This window comes from Maniola hyperantus, chromosome 16 (genome assembly GCF_902806685.2).
Source record: "Maniola hyperantus chromosome 16, iAphHyp1.2, whole genome shotgun sequence".
In the NCBI taxonomy this organism is placed as follows: Eukaryota; Metazoa; Arthropoda; class Insecta; order Lepidoptera; family Nymphalidae; genus Maniola; species Maniola hyperantus.
In genome coordinates, this window is record NC_048551.1 from 7908466 (window position 1) to 7934914 (window position 26449).

At 37.8% G+C, this 26449-nt stretch overlaps 1 protein-coding gene across 3 annotated transcripts in view; it reads right to left on the reverse strand.

Moving 5' to 3' along the window:
• Positions 1–26449, reverse strand: part of LOC117989611 (semaphorin-2A-like) — a 420606-nt gene that overhangs the window by 309364 nt on the left and 84793 nt on the right. The window lies entirely within an intron of this gene.

A 26449-nucleotide genomic window follows, 5' to 3' on the forward strand; every position in this document is an offset into this window, starting at 1 on the left:
CTGACTCTGACTTAAACCAAAAGTAGCGCCACCTATCGAAAACAGATCGTACTACGATATCGCATCAAATTAACATGTGCAGATGGCGCTGTCGGAAAATTTAAAGGTTGGAAAAGGAAAATATTCAGAATGTTATTGATTACTTCAACGTAGTAGTTTGCATTTCAAAGAAAGATGAGGAAAGTAAGCTTTCCTAATAAGCTAAGTAACTTAGAAGAGGACAATACTAATTGATAACATGATTGATGAATTTTAATGCTGCTACTATTTACTGCCTACCTACAATCTAAAATGGAGTAATTTAGACAAAAAAGATACGTGAAATATCTTCTCTGTTTACGGTTTGGTACCTAAGTAGGTGCATAGATGTTGAAAAACAAAAACCATAGGTACTTAATTTAAACACATCGAGAGACATTTAATTAAGCACAAGTACCTTCGTGATAGGTGTCTAACCCGGTGCGGGCGAGCGCGGGTGACGTGCGGGTGTGCAGGGCGTCCCCCCGCCTCATACCTTGATTAGCATCTCAACCTGTCGCGGACAATACCTACTTATTCAACTCTTTCAGGACATTAATTATTTTATTTGGATAAAAACCTAAGCACACAATCTTAAATGATATTCCATACACTACCTACCTACTTTTTATTTTTACACACTACAAAAATGATAAAAGGATTAAGTAAAGAGATTTCGTTAAAATATGCAAATCCCAAAGAAATCTATATTTGCCATTGGTAAAGCCCATTTAGCTGTTTTCTAAGGATGGCTTACCACTATTTGATGTAAAATAAGAAACAGATAAGTAATATTATTAGCAAATCACCCCTTACCTTTTTAGGCATAAATTAAATAAAAGCATCGAATAAAAGATTAGAACCAAGATGTTATAAAATTATCCTCTGCAACATTTTGGATCTTTTTCTGAATCTGAATAAGACTAAAACTTTAAGAGGTTTTTAATATTTTATTAAGTATAGTTCGCAACAGGTCGACGTGGCAAGCGGGGTACGAGGTAGGGGGCGCCACTCACACCCGCACGTCATCCGGGATATCCCACACCGGGCTGTGCGGGTGTGCAGGGCATCCCCGATTGCCATGTCGACCTGTGGTGAATTATAGTTTCCTTCTTCCAGGCTTAATTCATAAAATTAATGGACATACACAGACTACACTAGGTAAATTGCACATAGAAAAAAAGGTTCATGTTCTCATTCATTCCTCTCCTCTTCAAACGTTTAACTTTTACTAAAACTGTGACATACTTACCTTTTGAACTCCAAGCTAATTGTAAAACAAGTCGAAATTAGGTTACTTTCCTTCAAAGCATACGCTAAGTACACTAATCCTCCCATCCCGTATATCCACGCAAATGTCTCTTAAAAACACAGAGCTTTTTACCGCATTTACGTCATACAATTTTCATTAAACTACCTACATAAGGCGTCATCTCCACGGGCGAGGGAATCGCAACGAGTCCGACCTACTGTCGTCGGCGATAAGTATCGTCCTGTGGAGACTGGAATTTGGCCTGTAAGGCGTCATCTTCACGGACGAGAGAATCGCAGCGATAGTCTCACCGTGTGACAAAATTCGATATATAAACTCTATAGGTTAATCTCCACAGGACAAAACTATCGCGGCGATAGTTTGTATAGAATTTTGTCACACGGCGAGACTATCGCCGCGATACTCTCGTACGTGGAGATGGCGCCTAAGGGTAAGCGCACAGTGGCAGACAGTGCACAGACGGGCTAAGCGTCTGGTCCGTGTCATGCCATCCGCCCCAGGCTGCTCGCAGGCAATTTTTCTCATTTAAAAGTCGAGTGCACATGAACAGATAATACACGCTCAATCTTTTAAGCCTAGACTACATTTCGAAACTCTTGTATTATAATAGCACTAGTATGTACCTATCTAGGACAGATTTTATTTTTAACCCGCGACTTCATCTGCGTGGATTTAGGTTTTTAAAATCCCGTGGGAACTCATTTATTTTCCGGAATTTAAAGTAGTGTCCTTACCCGGGATGTAAGCTATCTTTGTACCAAATTTCGTTAAAATCGGCCGGTATGTATGGGCAGTGAAAGGCTAGGAGACAGACGGACGGACACACTTTCGCATTTATAATATTAAGTATGAATAGTATGGATAAGACGTGGAGTTTTCAGTTCAGAAAACTGAAATGATCATGTACCTACGCTGAAGAAGACAAAAAATATTATGACGGTTACATTTTGTGTCAATTCGAAACGCCTATTTTTTTTAGTCTAGTCTATCTATGTAATGTCGTGCCCATGTAAGCTACTATTTAATATTTGTTTCCATTGTTCTTCAAGGCTAGACAGTCTGAAAGAAAAAATCGAGTCAGCTCCCGCCAAACTGTTAAACTGCGTATAGTAAAGCCAACCATACCTATTTTTTGATTAAAGAAAATTTAATATTACTATCGACACTCAAGGACCCTGAACTATAAATATCAGGGGGTTTGCTGGTAAAAAAACCATACCTATTTACCGTAAAAGGTTGGCTTATAAAGGTAATTCACGAGCAATTGACTATGTAGGTAACTATATAATAGCTAGCTGATGCCCGCGACTTCGTCCGCGTGGATTTACATTTTTAAAAATCCCGCGGGAACTCTTGATTTTTCGGGATAAAAAGTAAGCATATGTATTAATCCAAGGTATAATCTATCTCCATTCCAAATTTCATCCAAATCCGTTCAGTCGTTTTTGCGTGATTGAATAACAAACATCCCAACATCCAAACATCCACATTTTCACATTTATAATATTATATATAAGGAATTAGGATGAATATAATATGGTTATATCCCAGCTATCTGTAATCCGGGTCTCCCGATTTTAGGTGAGCTTAAATTTGTCTTCGTTAGGTGTGATGAAGGTAAAATGTCGTATACTCATTTAGGATTACGTAGTTTATCAGAACTGTCTCACAGCCTAATGGAGAGCTTTTCCGACTACAATCATTTAGACGAATGTTTATCCATCAGGTACCTACATACTCGTAAGTAATAACCTACATGTATGTAACAATTAGGAAAACTTTTCCTCCAGTTTCCACTTCTAATATAAGTAGGTAGGTACATTCAAGTTGAGAGTGAATAGCCAACTTCTAGGCAAGCGCGCATCCTCTAGCGAGTCTGGTATGAAGATTTTGAGATGGAGAACTCTCAGGAATGCAGGTTTCCTAGCGATGTTTTCCTTCACCGTTAAAGCATAGCCGGACACCCGCGATCGCCAAGCTTAGGCAGTTGCTTAGCGTAAAAGTCTGCCCACGCCCGTTCGGTACACACATTCCGCACATTGTTTTGATTACGAGACCACCAATCACAACAAAGCATTCTCCCCTGTCCCCCGCCAACATTATACGATTTTGTTTTCATGCAAAACCTTGTATATGCGTACTCTTGAAGTTGAATTCTCTATGTTGCACAATGAAATGAAATAACAAGCCCCTAAAGTTGTGGTTGTGTATCTACATTTTCTTTTTGTTTTCTTTTAGACATCCACATGTTCGGCTTTTATCTGTAATAATATTATATTAACTTTAAAATTTATAACTAAAGTAACTTTTTAATGGCGAAACTAGGGAGCAAAAATATAAGCTAAATTGCGAAAACTTGCTTCCGAGTAAACTAACGAAACAACAGCGCATAAAGTGCATAATATATTTCTGTATCGAAGTTGTAAATGTTCTTACTTTAACACTTTGTGCAACTAACAGATTTTATCTCCTCAGTGCACCTGTAGGTAAGCTTTAGTTTGAAAAGTTTACTTGTGATATAACCTAAATTTCATAACACTTGTAGAGTTGCGTGAAGAAATAGAAACAGACAAGAAGAAAGATTATAATTATTCAAATAAACTTTATGAAGGAATCTTTAAATATGTGCCTAAAAGAGAAAGAGCCTGTGAGGGCCAGACTTTCGTCCGCATTGTCCCCAACACAGGGGGGAACGATCAGCGACTATGAAGTTTGCATCATCGTTACTTTAGCAGCTGATAACAGGTACCTACAGTGCGCGGCAGCAAATATTCTACAACGACTTTTAGAAAGAGATAGCGGTTTTGTAGAGCGCTGTCTCTGTCGTTGAGACCGACAAAACGTCACATAGGTATGAGTGATAGAGACAATGCTCTACGAAGCCAAAATCTCATTCTAAAGGTCGATGTACAACATTTCTTGCCGGCTACTGTAACAAAGGTGTATAAAATCTTTCGTCAAAGTATCGTGGCAAGCCTCTGCCAAACAGTTAAACTTTAATAAATTGTTAAGAGTAGTGAACCGGCTAAGAGTCTATGATGATGATGATAACTACGAAAATGTAGTAGGTATGAAGTTATTATGACAGATCCAAATCTGTAAATTAGAATCATTTCTATCACCGTGTTGTCATTTATTACACAAGTTCACATTCACTATGTAAATGTTACTGTGATATTATGACGTATTACACAGTACATTGCTCTAATTTTAGCCGAAATGTAATAACAATTAGCATAAATCACTCGTAAGTCATTGCGGTAGTTATAGGATACGCAATCATTCCTCATTGGGACTAATTCACACTAACGACACAATGCTATGTGTGTACATATCAATCTCTAAATAATGTCTACAGAGATTTGCAAGTTTATTTAGACGTAGGTAAATACCATACACAAAGCGCACCGTAGCGTAACCAACACGGCTTCTAGAAGTTGTAACAGAAAGAAAGGAACCATATACTTCCATGGGTCATCACTGAAGTGACGGACGCGGCGCGGCTGACATAAGAATGCTAAAAACTATGAAAATGTATGGCATCGGCCGGACGCATGGGGATGGGGACTCAAAATCGGCGTCATATATTTTCATAACGTTTAAAGTAAGTAAACTTCTGTATATCGTAACAAGTGTCCAAAGCGACGCACCGAGGCTTACGCGACAATATTAAATACTATGTACTACGAAAATTAATGACGTCAGCCACTCAAGTCTGTCACACGGAGCTCAGAAGCAGCACCATATATCTATTTATAGTCTTTAGTATAGTCACGTCAGTCACTTCGATCGCGACCCACGATTTTTTTTGTTGTAGACCTGCTCTGTCTGACGAGCAAACTTGGTCTTGTAAACAGTAACGCCGGTTCCACACGTTGGCCCCAACGCTGGCCCCAACACTGTTCACCCAAAACGTGTGGATCGGGAAATTAGCTTTGCCAACGTTGGGGCCAATGCTAATTTGCCGATCCACATGTTGAGCGAACATTGTTAGGGCCAGCGTAGGGGCCAACGTGTGGAGCCGGCGTTAGGTATACGGTGAATGAGCTGTAATTACTGTAATAGCTTACTACTCAGATACCAGCTTTAATATAGTTGATCATAACTCATGCATGCGAACAGGACTAGGTCAACGATATTTGTCACGACGGTAAATGTGACCAACACGCATGACTGGATACCAATATCGAGGGCTCTTGCGTTTCCGATAGACAAATGACCATCTGCCCCTGATGGCTATGTCGTCGAACTGTGCTTTGGCAAAATACCGGTCACATTTTGAAATATTTATGACCCAGCCTTTATGTGACCTGAATTTATTATCGTGGCGTAGGATTGTTACGTCGCACTTGCTTGATATATAATACTCTGTATTTTCTTGGTTACAGGTTTGATTTCGTAAAATTATTTATTTTAGGGTTCCGTACCTCAAAAGGAAAAAAGGAACCCTTATTGGATCACTTCGTTCTTCGATAATCTTACAAGTTTGCGCTAATATCAACCGGTTTGTGATAAAATCATAGTGGTCACACACGTACTCTACTCACGTTCTAAATTGAATTGGAAATGACAGAATTTCCGCTCAAGAAATGGAATATTGCAAAGTGATTTCAATATCAATTATTATTTCCTTTGTTCTAATAAAATAAAGCAACAGAGAATCAAGCATTACAAAATCCATCGATTAATCTCCTTGATCTAATAAAATAAACCTCGTGAGAGAAAAGACATTTGTTTCCGTTAGTTTAATTAAACACATAATAAAGACGGATGATTTACGGGGCCAAATAAAATTGATAGCTTTTTGTCGAAAATTTCCACGAATGTACTACGCGAGTAACACGTATAATATGTGTACGTCATCAATCACAACTTTCAGTTGAATCTGTTCCACTATAATCAATGATCTCTATGTAACTAGGGTTGCCATCTGTACAAATATTATACAATATTCTTGCTCCTTTTCTATGCACCTTAAAAAAAGTGGAAACATCTTAAAAAATAATTTAAAGTAGTCAAAGGTTGAAAATTTACGATATCGTATCAATTTAAGTTTCTAAATCATAAATCCAGCATCAAAAACTGTGAACATTCCTGCAGTTTTAAGCTTATCATTATTATCTAAAAAAAATATCCATTGTTTTGAATATTATTTTGGATTTATTTGGCTTTCTTAATTTTTGTTAGTAGGTATATTATAATAATATTTTTACAATTTCATTATGTTCTGTGTATTAAGTAACTTCCTCAGTAAAAATTTAATTTTTCATCGAGATAAATTAAATATAATTTGCGTTGCAAAAGATGTTTAGTTAGTAGGTAACAGATTATTTTTTAAATTGCGATTGCAGTTTACGCAGTCACGCCTACTTGAGACGCAAAAAGAGTAAACAATGCAGTTTTTTATAGAAATGAGTGTTCATACCCACATTGCATTTAACTTTTTAATGACAACCCTTAATGCATTTACTTCCTTAATTAAACCTTTGAACAGCTGGTGCGGCACTCGCTTCACGTCATAGATTTCAATTAATTTCTGTCACCACACAATATCGCTTACTTATTATTCATAATTAAATATTATTTTATAGTAATTTTATGAATGTACTAGATGATCTCCTCCCCATTCTCCAGACCTTTATCTTTACCTATGCGAAAAATCACGTGGATCTTTGTGCTTTGCTTCTTAGCAATCTCTTGATTGAAGGACTAAAGGTCTCAAAAATAGCATGACGTTCTGCAGGAACTGTTTGTTTTCCTGGATTAAAAAGTAGCCGATGTCGCTTGCCAGGTCTTTAAATATATCATTATGCTAAAACCCATTGCTCCGTTGCGACGTGATTAAAGGATAAATCAACAAACAAACACACTTTCGCATTTATAGTATGGGTACTGATGTGACAATCACAATTTATTTCTAGTTATTCAAAAAATAACTTACTAGCTACTTTTTTTTAGTAAAATACTACAATAAAATACTAAGAAATAATCTTTAGGTAGATAGTTAATATTAAGAAGCCTACTGCTTATATTACAAGTTTATAAAGTCGTTGATGAGATTTACTTACAAGAAAAACATTTAAAAAGATGCTAAGAAAAATTCTAAACACAGTGTTTATCAAAGCAAGCTTTGAAACTGTTGTAAAGTTCTTAAACTTTTGCTTTCGTTCCAGTGAAGTTACTTATAATATAATACACCCCTATCTGAAACTGACATAGCCTTTTCCATTAATTCTTAAGGTAACTTCTCACGAACGTGGTAGCCGGAGCAAATTTTCGCCTTTCTTAACAACATGATTGCAACGTAGTAAATCCATACTAATATTATAAATGCAAAAGTGGGTCTGTCTGTCTGTCTGTCTGACTGCTAGCCTTTTTACGGCCCATTTGTTTAACCGATTTCACTAATATTATAAATGCGAAAGTGTGTCTGTTTGTCTGTCCGTCTGTCTGTCTGTCTGCTAGCTTTTCACGGCCCATTCGTTTAACGGATTTCGATCAAATTTGGTACAGAGATAGCTTGCATGCCGGGGAAGGACATCGGCTAATTTGATCCCGGAAAATCAAAGAGTTGCCACAGGGTTTTTAAAAACCTAATGCCACGCGAACGAAGTCGCGGGCATCATCTAGTATAATACCTACCTATATTATGTTTGCACTAGTATGCAAAGTCACGACACAGAAGATGACAGGACCAAAACCTATCATACCTGTTTAGTGAGTATAAGCCTGGTTGCATGAACTAACTCAAAGAGTATCCCCAACTATGGGTAAATGCTGCTGACTGCTGGCCAGCCAAAAGTCTTTCCATAGCATGGACCAGACTAACACCAAACTACTCCGCTTGGACAGACGTAAACTTAGAAATGTGATGGGACTTATATAACTGGCCATAGCTCATTAAACAAATATTTTTTTCGTTATAGGTGTCACTGGCAGTTCTCTGTATCCGCCATCTACTTCCAACATGAAGGTAGATGAAATACCGACGCACGTGCTGCTAAAGTGCATGTGTGCAACTAGGGCTTTCGAATACCAGATTTTTTAAATAAGTACTGGTATTAATACCGATTTTTTTCCGATTGGTTTAGTGTACGTAGACACACCCGAACTTACGCTACGAATACCGAGACGCATGTCTACGCCATTTTTTTCGTAGCAAGCGGTAGCAGCACGGCTCGTGCTATTATGGCCCGTGAGCAGCCATCATTACTATTTTAGACACATCAATCTTTGTATTGTAGGTATGTTCGGTAGAACAGCAGCTCTTTATTAAATTCACCGTGTCTGTATCACGGGTCGATGTCACGTTTCGAACAAATTAACTTTAACGTTATAATTTATGAAGGCTCTACTTATTTCCTTATACCATCTTTTAATAACAACACGTAGCCTCAATAGCTCAATGGTCACTGTTAGAGAATAGTACCTACCTACGTCTGTTTTAAGTAGCTGATATCGCTTTTATTTCTACCCGCATCTATCTTAGTAGCGTGGTTCAGACGCAACAGTCTTTCTCCGACTTGTATCATGGCTCGTTGTCACATCTCAAGCGCATTAATTTTAAGTCACTGTCATTGTTGTTTGAATGTTTGTTAACTGTTACGTGAGAGGGACGTGTGGCCTAGTTATGACGACGCATCATCATCGTCATAATCATGATCACTCCATCACCCGCTCACTACAGTCGGTCTCCTCTCAGAGTGAGAAGGGTCTTGTCCAAAGTCTACCATGCTGACCAAGTGCGGATTGGCAGACTTCACACACCTTTGAGAACATTATAGAGAACTCTCATAAATGCTGGTTTCCTCACGATGTTTTCCTTCACCGTTAAAGCAAGTGATAAATTTTAATTACTTAAAACGCACATAACTCCGAAAGTTAGAGGTGCGTGCCCGGGATCGAAACCTCGACCTCCAATCCGGAGGTGGACGTCTTGACCACTAGGCTATATAAATATCATAGCTTCACAGCTATCACAAGTAGCTATAGTGATATATCTCCTGAAGCTGCATCATTAATAGATAAAGCTTGTACATTTTGTTGAAAACTTGTTTCACTTAAAAAACTTCCGATCGAAGCGTTAATCAACCACGGACAGCTAGAAAAATGCACCGAATTCCCACGCTTCTCAAAACGAAAGCCGTGGCGGGCCCGTATAAGCCACTAATCGGCTTGTCACCCTGGGGTCCGCCATCGGATTTCAGATCACGTAGATGCAATCTGCATCAGGGTTAGGGAGACCTATGAAAACATTTTAGCGAAAAATGACGCTCGAATTTCCAAAGCCTGCAGTGGTACGATCTTGGTATGCGGCACTTTTAATTTATTACGCATAACATTGTTGAACTTTTAACAATTCATATTTTTTATGCTTAATTTTTTTTGAGTATTACCTAATCCATACTAATTTTACAAATATAAAAGTGTGTCCGTCTGAGCTCACGATGATGATGATTAGCTACTTGTACAATGCGTCGATCGCAATTGTCTATCTCTGATTAGCTTTAATCTCTCACTATTGGCATAGTTATATTATAAGAATATTATTTACTATTTTATTTTGTTCAAAAAAAAGGTTTTTTTTTTAAAAATGTTGCAGAATATAAACACCATGCAAAAAATCTTTGATGCTTAATTTTAATACCCAACCAGGCGAACGCGACGACGCGCCTGTTCTGAACACTTGTCAATCAACCACAAAATGAAATGTCAAACGTCTGACAATTGGTTATGATTAAAGTTATCGTGGAAATCAGAAGCTGTTTTGATTTTGATGCTACACAAAAAAATGTATTCCATTTTTACACGACTGCTCAAAAAAAGAAGTGTAATGTTTCAGGGTAGTGAGTTTCCACCATAACCATTTCTAAATACCTGCATAGATTTAGATGTATATGCTATCGTTAGAATCATTACATCATCTCGAGTGACACTGGCTATAATTTTTTGAAAAAATTCTATATGGAAGGGCAGTCACGTGTTTTAATTTTTTCAATTATCTAATAATTCTAATACTAGATGATGAGTCTTTATTGGAAGACACTTTGTTCTTGTGTTCTTTAAATTGTACCAGCACATTGCTTTCACATTGTTCTTGTGTTTTTTGAATTGCACATTACAAAAGACCTAATATGTCTAGCAATGGACGTCTATCAGTTGATAATAACGATCTTGATGACTATTATGAAGTATGAACGTTAAACTTTCGTATGGTACATGTGGGTATACGATACGTGTTTTGCACAACACACCGGGTGTCATGGCAGACGTGACAGTGACAAATGACGTGACATGGCGAGCGTGGCATGCGTTTTGTACGTCTGACTTGTCTATCATACCTACGGGAATATCTGCGTTTGAGTAGCATTCTGCTTACATTAAAATGTTACGTTGTTATTCTAAGAATGTTACTAACACGCTAAGATAGATATTTGTAAATGGTCTTTGTCTTCTAAATATATAAAAGGATAAGGTGACTGACTGACTGATCTATCAACGCACAGCTCAAACTACTGGACGGGTCAGGCTGAAATTTGGCATGCAGATAGCTATTATGACGTAGGCGTCCGCTAAGAAAGGATTTTTGAAAATACAACCCTGAGGGGGTGAAATAGGGGTTTGAAATTCGTGTAGTCCACGCGGACGAAGTCGCGAGCATAAGCTAGTGTGGTATAAAACTGTAACTGTTTATGATTTACTAGATGATGCCCACAACCTCATCCGCGTGGATTTAGGTATTTTTGAATCTGGTGGAGATCGTTCTGAGCAATAAAGCCGCCTTTGCATACAATTGTTTTTAGTTTTTAATTTCTTTGTTTTTGTTTTGTTTATTTCATGTTTTGCATGCAAAAAAGTTAGACCTATCTATCACGTGGGTACTGTTCAATTTTTTGAGACCGCTATAAAGTAGCCTATATCCTTGTCCAGGAGTAACGAACAGATGATGCCCACGACTGCATTCACGTGGAATTAAGTTTTTTTTAATCCCGTGGAATTTTAAACGGGTTCAACGGGTGAACCGTGAAAACTACAGCAACAGACAGGCAGACAGACACTCTATTATATAATATGCTATATATAATATACACTACACTGCAGACGCATTATTATATATTATACCTATATGCTGATGTATCTAAATCTGTTCAGGAATTTATAAGGTGTAATAAAGAAACTCACTACATAATTTTTTATATACAAGTATCACGTTGAAGAAAGTATCGCAAGGAAACATGCATGCCTGAGAATTCTCTATACTTAATGTTCTCAAAGATGTGTGAAGTCTGCCAATCCACACTTGACCAGCGCGGTAGACTGTGGCCAAATCCTTCTCATTCTGAGAGGAGATTCGAATTTAGTAGTCAGCCGGCAAAGGGTTGATGATGATGATGATTAACCTCCCACATAATAAAGTGTGAAGTTTTTTATTTAAATTTCTTCGAAACTAAACAACGTTTCGAGTAATGTCACGGGATAGTTATAAAACACCGCCATTCGTGGTTACACGGACACGCGACGCGCCCGCCTATTATATTCATGTGCGTGAATTATGATTCTTTGTTTAGTATGACACCGCGGAAGATTTACTGTATGAAAATACCGATGAAATTTTTGGTAAACATTTTTTTACATGAATTTCTATGAAAAATAAATATCAGACACCTGTCCTTTTAACAACCCCGATAAAAGGTGGAGTGTTTATAGCATGGTTTTTTTCGTGTCCTTTTATCGTGTCGTAAGTACCTAGTAGGAAAATATTATGTAAGATTCGTGATTTCTATCAAATTCTTTGTGCCATCTAGTTTTACAAAGGGTGTATTTATTTTACACTGGGTGCCCCGTCGAGGCACAGTTCTAAGAATTGAGTTATTCAGTTAAACTGTGCACAGTACAGTTACACAGTATATTATATTAATACTAGATACTGCCCCCGACTTCGTCCACGTGGATATCAGTTTTTTAGAAATTCCAAGCGAATTGTATTTTTCGGTATAAAAAGTGTCCACCAACATACGGTTATTGGTATATTAAGGTATGTCCTTCTTCGAGGTGCAAGCTAAGTATATCTGACACAATTCGATGAAGCCCGCAACTTCGTTTACGTGGATTTAGGTTTGAAAAGATTCCGTTGGAACTTTGATTTTCCGGGACAAATATAGTCTATGTCCGTCCCAGGAATGTAAGCTAATTTAGTGCCAATCTCGTCAAAATCGGTTAAACGCATGGCTTGTAAAAAAAGAAGCCGACTAACATACACACTTTCGCATTTATCTGATAACATTAATTATGTACCTACTAAATGTCCGGCTGACACCTAAATAAACCTTACCGGCTTTTACCCCAAACATGCACGGCGTAAGATAAATTCTCCTAATGTAGTAACTTTCAAGAAAACTGATGTAATAAAATGCATTTTTTCAAGTAGTACAAACTCCCAGTCTCAACTCTCAAAACACAAACACAAAAAGTGCCATGAAAATTTCATTAATGTTATCACGCCCATGAATTGAGTTGACTGCACATAGCAGCATGTTTTTTAATCTCTACTTGGAAGCTTTTCGCAAAAAGTTCCGGTAAAAGTAGGTCAAAAGATACTTCGTTCTACTAGACACTTGTGCACTGTTTCTGTGAGAATGGGGCTAATGTGTCGCGGAAATTACGAATCATACGCCTGAGTTTCAAAATAAAATCCCTATATTTATTTTGTAATTGAAATAGTTTGTTTATTGTGTTTGTCTGCCGCACCATGCAAATACCTACAACTATCCAAGAGCCTCTTTTAAACTAGGGCGCTTTAGTAAACCTCGGAGCTTCTTCTCTACATAGTATAAAATAAAGTCGCTTCCCGCTGTCTGTATGTATGAACGCGTAGATCTTTTAAACTACGCAACGGATTTTAATGCGGTTTTCACCAATAGATAGAGTGATTCAAGAGGAAGGTTTATAGTTACAGTTTAATTCTCAAAAAATTAGAGATCCCTAGAGAAATTGAAATAATGTGAATTAGGTCGGAAAAAAGTCCTCTCATTTGAGAGTTTCCGAGTCAATGACACCTCAATGACACCACATTAGTATCTACATTGCACCCATGCGAAGCCAGGGCGGGTCGCTAGTTAGTAATATAGAATTGATAAAAATCATAATCATCATCATCATCATCATCACTATAAAAGAATAGGTAGATACATTAATTATTTAAGATTTCGATGTTTCTCATTGATTAAATCTAAATATATAAAAGGAAAAGCTGACTGACTGCCTAACTGACTGACTCATCTATCAACGCACAGCTCAAACTACTGGACGGATCCCTTGTGGGTGCAAGGGGAATTCATATTTACCCGTACAACCACTTTTTTTTAGGTTTTTGTTTTTGTTTGAATACTGATTCCTTACAATATTATTTTATATATTACCTACTTATATTTACTCCGTGATGGCTACCTTCACTCTACATGAGTGCGTGCCTGATTTCATTCACTTTCTCGACATAGGTGCAGTTTTAAAATGAAACGGAATGTAATAAAATCTGGGTCACAGAATCGAGTTGTTGATTTTAAAGAGAGAAATGAAAAATACGAGCCTAGGTTTTATTAATTACCGGATACCTCTTCCTTTTTTTATATTCGAGTAGTTATACATATTCGTCGTAAAGTTGAAAGACTTTATGAATACCAACGAGTAAATGGGTCACCTGATAGAAAATCGTGTCATGGGTCACCTGATAGAGGGCCTCGATTCATATGCGTTGTCACAACTAGGCCATAGTTGTGAGAATGCATACCTATCAATCGGTTGCGATTGTTAAGCAACTTGATCTAAGTTGGTAACTGGATGGTGATCGACTTTGAAGGTTCAAAGGCCTTTTCATTCCCTCAGTAGGTACATACCTCAGACAGAAGGTTTTAAGCCGTTTTTAGGGTTCCGTACCTCAAAAGGAAAAACGGTACCCTTATAGGATCACTTTGTTGTCTGTCTGTCTGTCTGTCTGTCGGTCTGACCTACAGGGTACTTCCCGTTGACCTAGAATCATGAAATTTGGCAGGTAGGTAGGTCTTATGGATGACATTCGGTGAAAAATCTGAAAACCGTGAATTTGTGGTTACATCACACAAAAAAAAATTGTGGTCATGAACTAATAATTAGTATTTTCAATTTTCGAACTAAGATATCAAGTGGGCTATCATATGAAAGGTCTTCACCTGTGCATTCTAAAACAGATTTTTATTTATTTTTATGCATCATAGTTTTTGAATTATCGTGCAAAATGTCGAAAAAATACGACTGTAGTACGGAAACCTCGTTGCGCGAGCCTGACTCGCACTTGGCCGGTTTTTATACTTTTTAAGTAATTAAATTGCTATAGCGGTAAAGGAAAACATCATCAGAAAACCTGCATGCTTGAGAGTTCTGCATATTATGTTCTCAAAGGTATATAAAGTGTGGAAATCCACACTTGGCCAGTGTAATGGACTATGGCCAAATTCTTCTCATCCGGAGAGCAAACGCGTGCTCAGTAGGTTAGCCTATGATGGGTTGATGATGACAAATAATATAAGCTCGCACAGTCTCACTTGGCTACCTTTTTGATTAGCGTCAAATTAAATCATTAGGTAAGTCTTACAAAAGGTGGGACAAAATATGTTGTTAATAAAAAAAGTTCAGGCTTCGTTATTAAATTACTTTTTTATGAAAAAATGGTTCAGATTCCCCATGAAGCGGGAACTTTAGCTACGTTAATAATTTAATTATTCCTCTCCCTAAGGCGGTGGTCCGACCGCCGACGATGAACGAGAAACGAGTAGAACTAGAAACTATAAACGAGTTGGCGATCAGCGGGAAGCGAGTGTGTAGTTTCGATAGTTTTGTCGCCGGGCTATAAGCGAGTGTGCAAGTGCGACGAGCGATTAAGTACTCGCGCCATTCGCCCGCGGTCACTCAGTCCTGTGCAAACCTGCGCGCGCGTTACACGTGTTCAAGCGAGCGAGTATCGCCGAACGAATATCGCTGAGCGAGTTTATTTTCGAAAGCTCGTCGCTCAGCGACAAAACTAGTAAAGCGAGTCGTCGCCGGCAGTGTGAACAGTCAGAGAGCAACTTTTGATATAATATGCATCTCGTTCGTTTACACGGAAGGTACATTTATTGTGCGTTTCTTGAGAGAGAAAATCGCCGATAGTTAGTCGTATTCTCGCCGGCGGTCGGACCACTGCCTTAATAAGTCATAATAAACAATACAGCTTTGACAAAACATATGACGCCCTCGAGAGTCTTTCATTAACGTGTCAAAGTTTTAATGATGATGAATCGTGTTTAAATACGTATTTATAAATCTAGGAGTATGTTCACATGGTACTCACTGCGGTGATTTAATTTTACAAATGTGAATTACTCGCCAACACGAATTGTTTTAATTGTTGTTGTTTTATGTCTGAAGCCCTTATAGGCTAGCGGCATATACCTCTACGGAATTTACCAAAAAAAATCCGGTAGTTTTTATTTTTCAAACATTGTGGTGGGAAAGATTGGATACAGTACCTAGACCTACTTTTGGTACATAATAACAAAAATATAATATACTTAAGCTGCTTTTTTTCCGATGCCCTTATATTCTACAGACAAATTAGTGTAAATGTGTCATATGTCAGTACGCGGCCGAAAGTAGTGTAGGTACATCGACCTTTAGAAGGAGATAGCAAATTTGTAGAGCACTGTCTCTGTCGTTGAGACCGACAAAGCGTGTTGTAGGTATAAGTGACAGTGACAACGTTTTACAAAGCCGAAATGTCATTCTAAAGGCCGATGTACATTATAATTCGGCCGTGTACTGTACTTAGTATTCTCCTCGTGAAATGTTATAAGTAATTTATGTTGGCTGCTATAGAAATCACCAAGAAGTTTAAAAATCACAGTTTTTACGAATGAAAAGATTGTGGTATGAGTCTAAGGAGAAGATAATAATATTATGTAAATCTTGACGGTGCCATGTAAACGTATCCTGTTGATAGGTTGCGTCTTGTAGATAATTACGCCAACCATTAATAACGGCTGTCGACGAATGAGACATGGTATTAATTCCACGTCAGATGCTCTGCCGCTAATAACCCATTCAAGTATATTTGAATGCCTTCCAGAATCTTTACGACTCTACTAATCTTCATGACTTGCCTTCTACAAGTTTAGTGACTCCCTAGTTTAAACTTTACCTCTATCCAACTTTTTACACTTTACAGCCTTTGTGCTTAGTTTACTTTCACGTCATCCAAAACTCATGAATTTAAGTCAACTATGGCCTGGTGCAAAACCTTTTTAGCCCTCGCGACAGGTCGAGATGGCAATCGGTGTATGAGGCGGGGCGACGCCTGGCACACCCGCACGTCACCCGCGCTATCCCGCACCGGGTTAGTGCGGGGGCTGTGCGGGTGTGCGAGGCGTCCCCAACCCGGTTGCCATCTCGATCTATCACGTACTTATATATCTTTTATTTAGTTTTAGAACTGTGTAAGCCCCACGATTTTAATAAATATACAATAAAAAACTTGAAGCTCCACAAAAAGATTTTTCTTTTGCAAACCTTTTATTATAATTAAGGTACTTAAGCAACTGTAATATCAAAGCTTAAAAGATAAAGAATATTGTGTGAGCATAGAACCTTCTCTCTTTTGATGTAGATAAAATAAATAGACATTTTTATTACTTTTTCATAAAAACATTACTATTCTTAGTACCTATATAAAGATTTTGTTTCATTAGATAGGTACTACTTAGATTTATTTTTGCACTTAAACTGGATTGCCTTGTTTATCAGTTACATAAAGTACATATATTATCGAATAATAGGTACACACATAAATTATCATTATTATTTGTAAAGTACTTACATTTATTAATTACTTAGGTACCTGTTATTCTAGCATCCATTGGGTCTTCTGTGCGAAAAAATAGCAATCAGCAAAACCGTACCCAGACAGAAAAGTAAAAAAAGGATAAGTCAATCTTTCATTTAACTGGCGAGTAGGTATTTAAATATTCCTTTGAGTGAGCCAATAGTATCTAACTAGTAAAAACAGGAGGTGAACGATTTTTTACACCTTTGCTTTTGTAACTTGTAAGTGGTTGCAACGAAGACTGTTTTTAAAATGTCGGGTCGTCATAATTCATCAACGTATTATTTTTTCTACTTTATCAAAAAGACAAATGAAGTATGAATAGTTTCCTACCTTTCTTGTTTACCATTACCCACTCAACAAGTCTTTTCAGTTTTTTTTTGAGAATATTATACCTACCGTATAGTTCCGAGTGTAGATTCACCTTTAACTTTGCAATGTACGTTTAAGCAATTAACTTGCTTTAACTTTGATTTTAACATTGTGAGGAAATCTGCATGCCTAAGAGTTATGCTCTCAAAGAAGTGAAGTCTGCTAATTCGCACTTGGCCAGCGTGGTGGACTTTACCCCCAACCCCTTCTTATTCCGAGACCTGTGTTCAGTAGTGAGTGAGTGGCAATGGGTTGATAATGATGAATATTGAATGTTGATAGATAAATAAGTAAAAGTTTTAGAGAAACCTTTTAAGACGAATATCCTACGAACGCAACTAAAACCCATTTCTATGTTAAACAATTTACTCTCGCTTTTTATGTTTGCTATTAAATCGACTTGATGTAATGTAAACTGGTTTTTTTTTCCAGTCGCCATTTCAAATACTCCCTCATAAAGCGCCTGCAGGCAGGTAAAGCCTTTCAAGGCTCCGAGCCACTCTTAGTACACGACAATATTATAGTAGTTTGTTTTTACGTTTCACACGTTCTCAAATGCAACGTGTCGCGAGTTGTTCTCATTTTCAAAGTAGCTCCAGTTTTTCAATGCTCGTGGCTTGAAATTTACGGGACGTAGGGTTGGCTTTGTTCTTATTGTTTGTCCACAGCGATATAAATGTCCCACTAGATGCGGCGTTTTATAGTAACAACATGTTCCAACAATGATTACGTCTAAAGTGAATTACGATTGACAGGAGTGCCGGCATCTGTGTTCGTTGAGACATGTTGTTGAAGCACCCCATCTAGTGGAATATTTATATCGCTGCCCTCAACAATGCATACCATGCTATAAAACTGCCTTCCCACCAGAGATGTGCGAGATTAAAGCTATGAAACTATAATCCATTCCCACCGAAGCTAAGTGGTGTAGCAAAGTGGATAAGATGTGCTGTAAAGATGAGCTTTGCCTTTGCGAGGAATATGCTCTGCTCCATACTTCACATAGTTCAATCACCTGGTAGACTCATACACCTCACATTCTTTGCCATTATTCACTTCAATGAGTATCTAAAAATTGAAACCTTTTAAACTGGTGCTAAGCTGTGAAAATCGAACAAATTGTTTATACCAAACTCATTCCTCGCTGTGCAGCTTAGCATATTATCTCTGGTGAAAAAGTAACCTGGCTAATTTTGTCAACCAAAAGACAATTTTTTTTTAGATTTAAGTTTATGCTAATCAAAAATAATCAAAAATAATTGACACATAAAGTTAAAATGGCGCGTGAGAAGTCATTTTGTGCGCATAATACTTACTTCGTTATTTTAATACACAAAACTTATTAAACGCTGAATACAAAAATCGACGTAGTCAAGATGATGGTGACCGCAAATTAAACGTGGGCTGGGCTGCCTGTCACAGTCAGTCGCTGCGGTCGCTTGGGAGCATTTTGAATTTAATCACAAGAAAGCCCGACTACTCTACATTTTTATTCACTTTTAATTTAGCTTGTTGTCAGCCTCATATTTTTGCAATTCTATACTCTATTTTTATTTATTTATATGCATACTTAATAGTTTTTGGTTTATCGTGTAAAATGTCGAAAAATTACGACTGTGAAACGGAACTATCAGTGCGCAAGTCTGACTTGAACTTGACCGGTTTATCTCTACATAATATAAAATAAAGTCGCTTCCCGCTGTCTGTATGTACGTATGTATGAACGCGTAGATCTTTTAAACTACGCAACGGATTTTAATTCAGCTTTCACTTATAGATAAAGTGATCCAAGAGGAAGGTTTATAAGGTATAGGTAAGGTAAAGGTAAATCAATGCAGATGAAATCGTGGGCTTCATCTAGTATTCAACAGTGTGACTTTATAATGCAATGCTTTTATGAAATAATGTTTTAAATATTTTTTTGGAAATCTTAAGAAGATAATAATTGTCCTCTATAAATAGGTAATTCCCTCTGCTATGTCTTCATGTCACTTCTCTGGACCAAGCATGTCAGAGTCGCAAGTCTATAACATGTAATGGAGATGTATTGGTACGCTCCACATCCGTGTTACAACCGACCACACTGGCGAAGTCAACAAAACGCAACAGCATCCCATGCTAAACACACTTCTTTTTGGAGTTAGCTGCTTTTTAAAAAAAGGGTAGCAGTTCAGAGCAATTGCTAATAGGGCACGATTTCGATGCCACAACCGCAAATTAGTTACAAGAAAACGATCGCAGATACTAAAACCATCATGTGAGTAATGTAAGTATGCGTTAATCCTTAAACGTGCAGTTTCTGCAAAACTTCCAATAGGTACCTACTAATGATTGTATGTGCGGAGTCAGAAGTTCATAATCAGCTGTTTCCGAAAAGCGAACAAACCGTTAATTGATGCTAAGAGCATGGTGTGTGCTCTAGCTTTAAAATAGTGCAATTTTTTAAAACGGTTCAAAACAGTCCATAAATTATTTTTAACGGAACTAAAAATGTGTCAAATGGAAAACCCCTTTGCGCAGCTGAAACAGTGTTATACGTGTTGTGAAGTGTTCATCAAAATTGTTATTTAGTATGCAGTTACCGGTTCCAATTAAAAACCATCCGCAAATTAGAATTTGAAATGTTGACATTCAGTAAATTGCGGAATGATAAATGTTTGATTCCATTAATCCTCTAAAATTCTAATGTACTGATATTTATTGTGTCTATTTATTACGAATAGGTACAAAATAGGTGCTTTGTAATCATCTGAAATATTCGTACCTAATGAATTTTTCAGATGATTACAAATTTTTTTTGAGGATTTTTAAAAACCTAAATCCACGCGGACGAATTAACGGGAAAAATAATCTTATATTAGTTTTCGGGTATCGTTCCAACACCGATGGCTGAACGTCTATACTCTTTAACTGCTGGGCTTTCCACAATAAACATGGGTTAATAGTGAAATTTCTGAAGGTAGGTAAGTTAATTTAAAAAAACCGGCCAAGTGCGAGTCAGGCTCGCGCAACGAGGGTTCCGTACCACAGTCGTATTTTATCGACGTTTTGCACGATAATTCAAAAACTATGATGCATAAAAATAGATAAAAATCTGTTTTAGAATGCACAGGTGAAGCCCTTTCATAATATGATACCCCACTTGATGTAGTTATCTTACTTCGAAAATTGAAAATACTAATTATTAGTTTATGACCACAATTTTTTTTTGTGCGATGTAACATTTTACATAAATCATAATGTTACATCGCACAAATTCACGGTTTTCAGATTTTTCCCCTAATGCCAGCTATAAGACCCACCTACATGCCAAATTTCATGGTTCTAGGTCAACGGGAAGTACCCTGTAGGTTTCTTGACAGACCGACAAACAGACAGACAGACATCAAAGTGATCCTTTAAGGGTTCCGTTTTTCCTTTTGAGGTACGAAACCCTAAAAAACCATATTCGTACCTACTCAAGTACTTCGTGTTCCTAAAAATTCTATAGGTAGGTACCACTTGGACACAACATAGCTCCCTCACGCTCCTGAGCGTACGGTTCACTAATTACTGCGTACCACGGCTCTCCCGCATTTTTCATCCAGATCACGGAACCTCTCCGCTCCCCTTATCGATTGGATGCTGAGAATTACTCGGTCTTTGCGAAGAAAATGGAAGAATGCAATGGGCTTTTTGGAAAAAAGATTTTCAGACAACTGATAAGCTGAGATTGATTACTTTAATGACTGGCAGACTTTACACACCTTTGGGAACTCTCAGGCATGCAGGTTTCCCCCACGATTTTTTCCATCACCGTTAAAGCAAGTAACATTTGTGTTAAAACGTACATAGCTCCGATAAGTTATTACCTCCTGAAAAGAAGGCGGACGTCTTAACCACTAGGCTATCACCGCTTTAATTTAATCTACATAAAAATATATAAAACGAAAAGCTGCCTGACTGACTCATACTGACTGATCTATCAACGCACGTCGCACAGCTCAAACTACTGGACAGATCCGGCTGGGCATACAGATAGCTATTATGACGTAGACATCCGTTAATAAAGGATTTTTGAAAATTCAACCCCTAAGGGGGTTCACACGGACAAAGTCGCGAGCATAAGCTAGTTTACAACAAACCTAATGTACCTACCTACTTATTATGAAGATTGGCTGACCCAGCCTTTGGTATAAACGTATTTCACTAATGATGATACCCTGACATGTGGGCTTTCTAGACCCAATTACAATTTACAATCCGTGTGCTGTGGCCCGTAACTTCGTATATTCATATATATCCATTTTGAAGCTGTATATTTGTAGATCCATTTTGAAACCAAAATTATACTTAATCTATATATAAAATTCAAAGTCCTAACTGACTGACTGACTGACTGACTGACTGAATGACTGACTGACTGACTGACTGATTTATATATCAACGCACAGCCTAAGCCGCTGGTCCTAGAGACATGAAATTTTGAGGATCTATTCTTTGAAAAGAGTAAGTGTCCACTAAGAAAGGATTTTTCGAAATTCCACCCCTAAGCGGGTTAAATGGGGGATGAAAGTTTGTATGAATGTCCGTCATTTTTCAAGTTTTTTGAATGAAAATTGGTATTTGGGTTGTCGGTCATAAATGAAGAAATACATGTTCCAGACTTTTTGGAAATTCAACCCCCACCTCGATTTTCTAAATTCCATCCGAGCGAAGCCGGGGCGGGTCAGCTAGTATCTGATATAGCAACGATAAGTATAAATAAATAAATAATCTTTTATTTCAGACCAGTCTTAGTCCATATTTAAATTATAGTCCACGATAGGTTGGTGTGAGGCGAAGGGACGCCCCGCACTCCCGCACGTCACCCGCGTTCGCTCGCACCGGGTTAGCGCGGGGACTGTGCGGGTGTGCGGGGCGTTCCCTCTCCGATTGCCAAAGAGAATATAATCATTGCCATTTCAACCCATCGCGTACCTACTATACTTACCTAGAGAAAGCCTAGTTTAGACGTTACGTCGATCTCATTTTCGGGGGTCCTAGGTTTGATTTGACTTTAGGTATTCATTTAAGTTATACTACGTGCGTTTTAAACAATCGAAAACATCGTGAGGAAACTTGGATGAGATGATGGATGGTGGATTGCCGATATTATTATTATCAATGGCTAATATTAGCTCATCAAAATAAAATTGTACTAAGTAACGAAATTAACATTTAAGACTATTCAAATTAAATAATAAGATTTTTTATTTAATGCAATTGCAAAGAGAGTCATGGATACTGCTACCGTCAGTACATTCTGTGCTGCCACTTGCAAAAAAAAACCTAAAAACTAGGAATTCAATAATGAAATAAAATTTTAAAATAACTAAGAAGAGGGATTAAATTAAATCCTTTTAGAATAGTTTCAGTCACGTAACAGTACTTCCTAGAAAGAATCCTGCAATTGGCTTTTGGCCACGTGTTCAATAGGTATACCTAGTACCTACCTACTACGGTTTTCATTCGCTGTGCTCGTATGACCCCGATTTAAAATACTTAGTACCTACTTTTTCATGATTTCTCCGAAAAGCGGTCCTTTGAAATGTATAGACTAACGTATTTTTGTGTTCAATACAAAAAAAAGATATGAAAATTACCTAGCCTACCTAAATAACCGGCTTCGGCGTGGGATCATTGTAACATGTACGTAAAAAACAAACAAAAGCTCCGAATATGTAGAAGATCTAAAATGACAAATATTATAATATCAAGACCTACTTACATGGGTTTTTCCACTCAAATTTCTAATAAATAAAGAAATAAACGTATTTTCAGTAAATACAAATACTTGTTAACCAATGAAAACAAATTAGGGCGGTTTCAGACTAGCGTAGTTTTTTGCACGTATAATATGGTCGTTTCAGCATACGCGCTAACACGCGCGCTACATTACGCGCTTCAAAAAACGTATACGGGCATATCTCGGCGTGTTCGCTCGAACCGGTGCAGGCCCGGTGGGTGGTGGTCTCTCGCGGCTCGCGCTTATACGAGCTTAGAAGCGCGTCAACGCTAGTACGAGTTGAGCGTGTGCCAAAAGGCGCGCCTATACGCGGCTACGTGCGCTTCCAAAACCAGCTCATACGCGCGTATAAAACGCTAGTCTGAAACCGCCCTTAGTCTCAGTCGTTGTTTCATTATATTTATTTGACAAAATTTTACTAACTTAATTCTCCGTTTGGGTCAAATAGAAACCTGTCAACAACTAAAAGGACGACTATACAAAAAACACATCAAAAATATTGGTGGTAGGTTGGTCTTATAAGGCCAACCTACCACTTACACATTCTAAAACAGATTTTAATTTATTTTAATGCATAATAGTTTTTGATTGATCGTACAAAATAATCATCGAAAAGTACGATTATAGTACGGAACCCTCGGTGCGTGAGTCTAACTGGCACTTGGCTGTTTTTTTTAAGTAGATTGAAAACTTAAACGGACGAACAGTGGAGGCTTAATTCCGTTGGCACCTGTTTAATACAGGACCCTAAAATTGACAAGCTTTCATACAAACTTTCATCTCCTATCCTATCCATCTCTTAATGAGTGCCTAGGTTATACAACAAACCTACTATCCACACTTCAAGTTACTATCGTCAGGTTAGGCTGTGCGTTGATAGATCAGTCACTCAGGCAGTTAGGACAAGTCTTTATATATTTATAGACATTGTTTATAATTTTGTATCCAATTACCGTGGCAACACGCTAACTATGTGATAATTCGACAGCACACACTTACCCTATCCGTACGCCGCACTCATTGTTTCTTTTTTGCACTTCAACAGCTCTAGGGTGCGTATGAGCGGAGTGGCGTCGGGTGTAAATTGAAACACTTGCAAATTTACCCCATACATTATTCATGTGCCAAACACCCTCGCTGAGCCTGACAGTTTCAGTTCACGCGCAAATTCGCGATACTGAAGGCTTAGCACAGTTTAGCGAGCCTACAGTTGAGTAATGATTGCTTTTGCCAGACTTACATGGTCACGTGATCTGTTTATACTACAGTGAAACCTGGTTAATTGGGATCTCAAGGGACCAAGACATACGTACCAATTATTGAGGGTTTCCAATAATCCAGTTTTCCAATTAAGCCGGTTTAAAACTATAGTTGTCTCATTTACAGAGGCCCCCGCTTACAGAGGGCGAAATGTGCCGTTATTCCATTTTTAGAGGTGGAAATGTTTATAAAAATTCGTTAATCGTCAGCGTACAATCATAATCTGATAGAAGTTTTAATTTTTCAGATAGTGATAACGTTTTATATTTACGTTTGGACATTTTGTACACTTTTATTCCCGTGTTTTTAGGTCAAAACCTGAGATAGTAACTACTGACAAACAAAACATGCGCGAAAGACGACGCGAAATGTAAACAAACATGTCAAAACGTGTTAAAACCTGATTAATTTGTCTGACTTATACAGGTAATTGAGCTACAGAGTCTCAATTATAGAGGTAAACATCGAAAAAGTCTTAGAATTCAAATCTCATTTAACCAGGTTCAAAAAGTCCCATTAACAAAGGTAATTTAATGACAAAGGACCGGGACCTCATTGCAACTCTCAATTATAGAGGTTTCTCACTTATCCACGTCCCACTTAACCAGGTTTCACTGTATATCCAAATATACTTACGGCGGCGCACCCCTTCGACAGCTCTCACTTACCTCTCTACCTCCTATAAGAGATCAGAAATAAAAAAGCAATAGAAAGAGAGGCATTTGTTCAATTTAAGATCGCAGTGTTGTGCGAGCTGAATTGAACTTTATTGCGTCGTAATTTTGTCGTTGCTATTTATTTAAATGTCTTTGCATAGTGATCCTTCTATACCTGGAAAGTACCTACAATTAAGATTTTTGTAGCCATACGGCCTCATGCTAGAATCTAGATAAACAGGGTGCAGACTACATTTCTTAGATAGAATAACTACAACTTTAGTTAAGAAAGTATAAATTACTAAGAAGATTTGCCCACGTCATGCCTTCTTCTAAATACTTCTGTATGTACAATTTGGCAATACTCTGAAAGGTACTGTAAGCATTCTGTTGTAATACTGTCTGTACTGTATAACGCGTTATGTGGACAGAGGACACAGCGCCAGGTTCGCTACAGGATGTCAGCATGTGTAGTAGTTTCATTGTTCAACTGTACGAAAGCTAAACTATGGCGTACCGCCTTTTGAAAGTGGCTTATCAACGCGACCTTGAATCTATAACTGAAACAATAGACCAATGAAATTGATCCCGGGTATAGACTATCAAAAGCATAAGGTCTCTGTATTGTCTAGTTGCTTTACAAATCACACCCATTCTAACGTTTTCGCCACACATAAAGTGGGTCAACCATTATACTCGTAGGTACGTCTAACAAATGGTTGCCCCCTAAGACGGCTATGCAATAAGGAGTCGGTACAGAAACCCGCAAGCTGAATTATTCTGACCCTAATAAATTTGCTGAGTCAAACAGGCATTGTTAGACAAATGAGTTCTAAGACGTGTGGTGTTGAACATATTACTTAGAAGGTGCTTGTTGCGACAGCTTATTTGTATTGTTGTGAATACGGTAAATTAAACGCTTCAAGTACAGTATTAATATTTGCTATGTTTATTCAAATTTGAACTCAAATGAACGTCCTAAGTACAGATAATATTTTTAATGCCTTAATTATACTTTCCTTCTAAGGCCAGGGACAAATTCAGTGGAGAAAAGCCTGCAGTATTATGCATGTGTCGTATTTAAATGTCAGAGTGTCATATTCGCGACGACAAAACGAAGGAGTATTTCGCTCGTGGATTTCCGCTCGTGATTTTCTGCTAGCTATGGCCCTGGCCTGATAGAAATTAATAAAAACGGAAATACACTTCAGCCT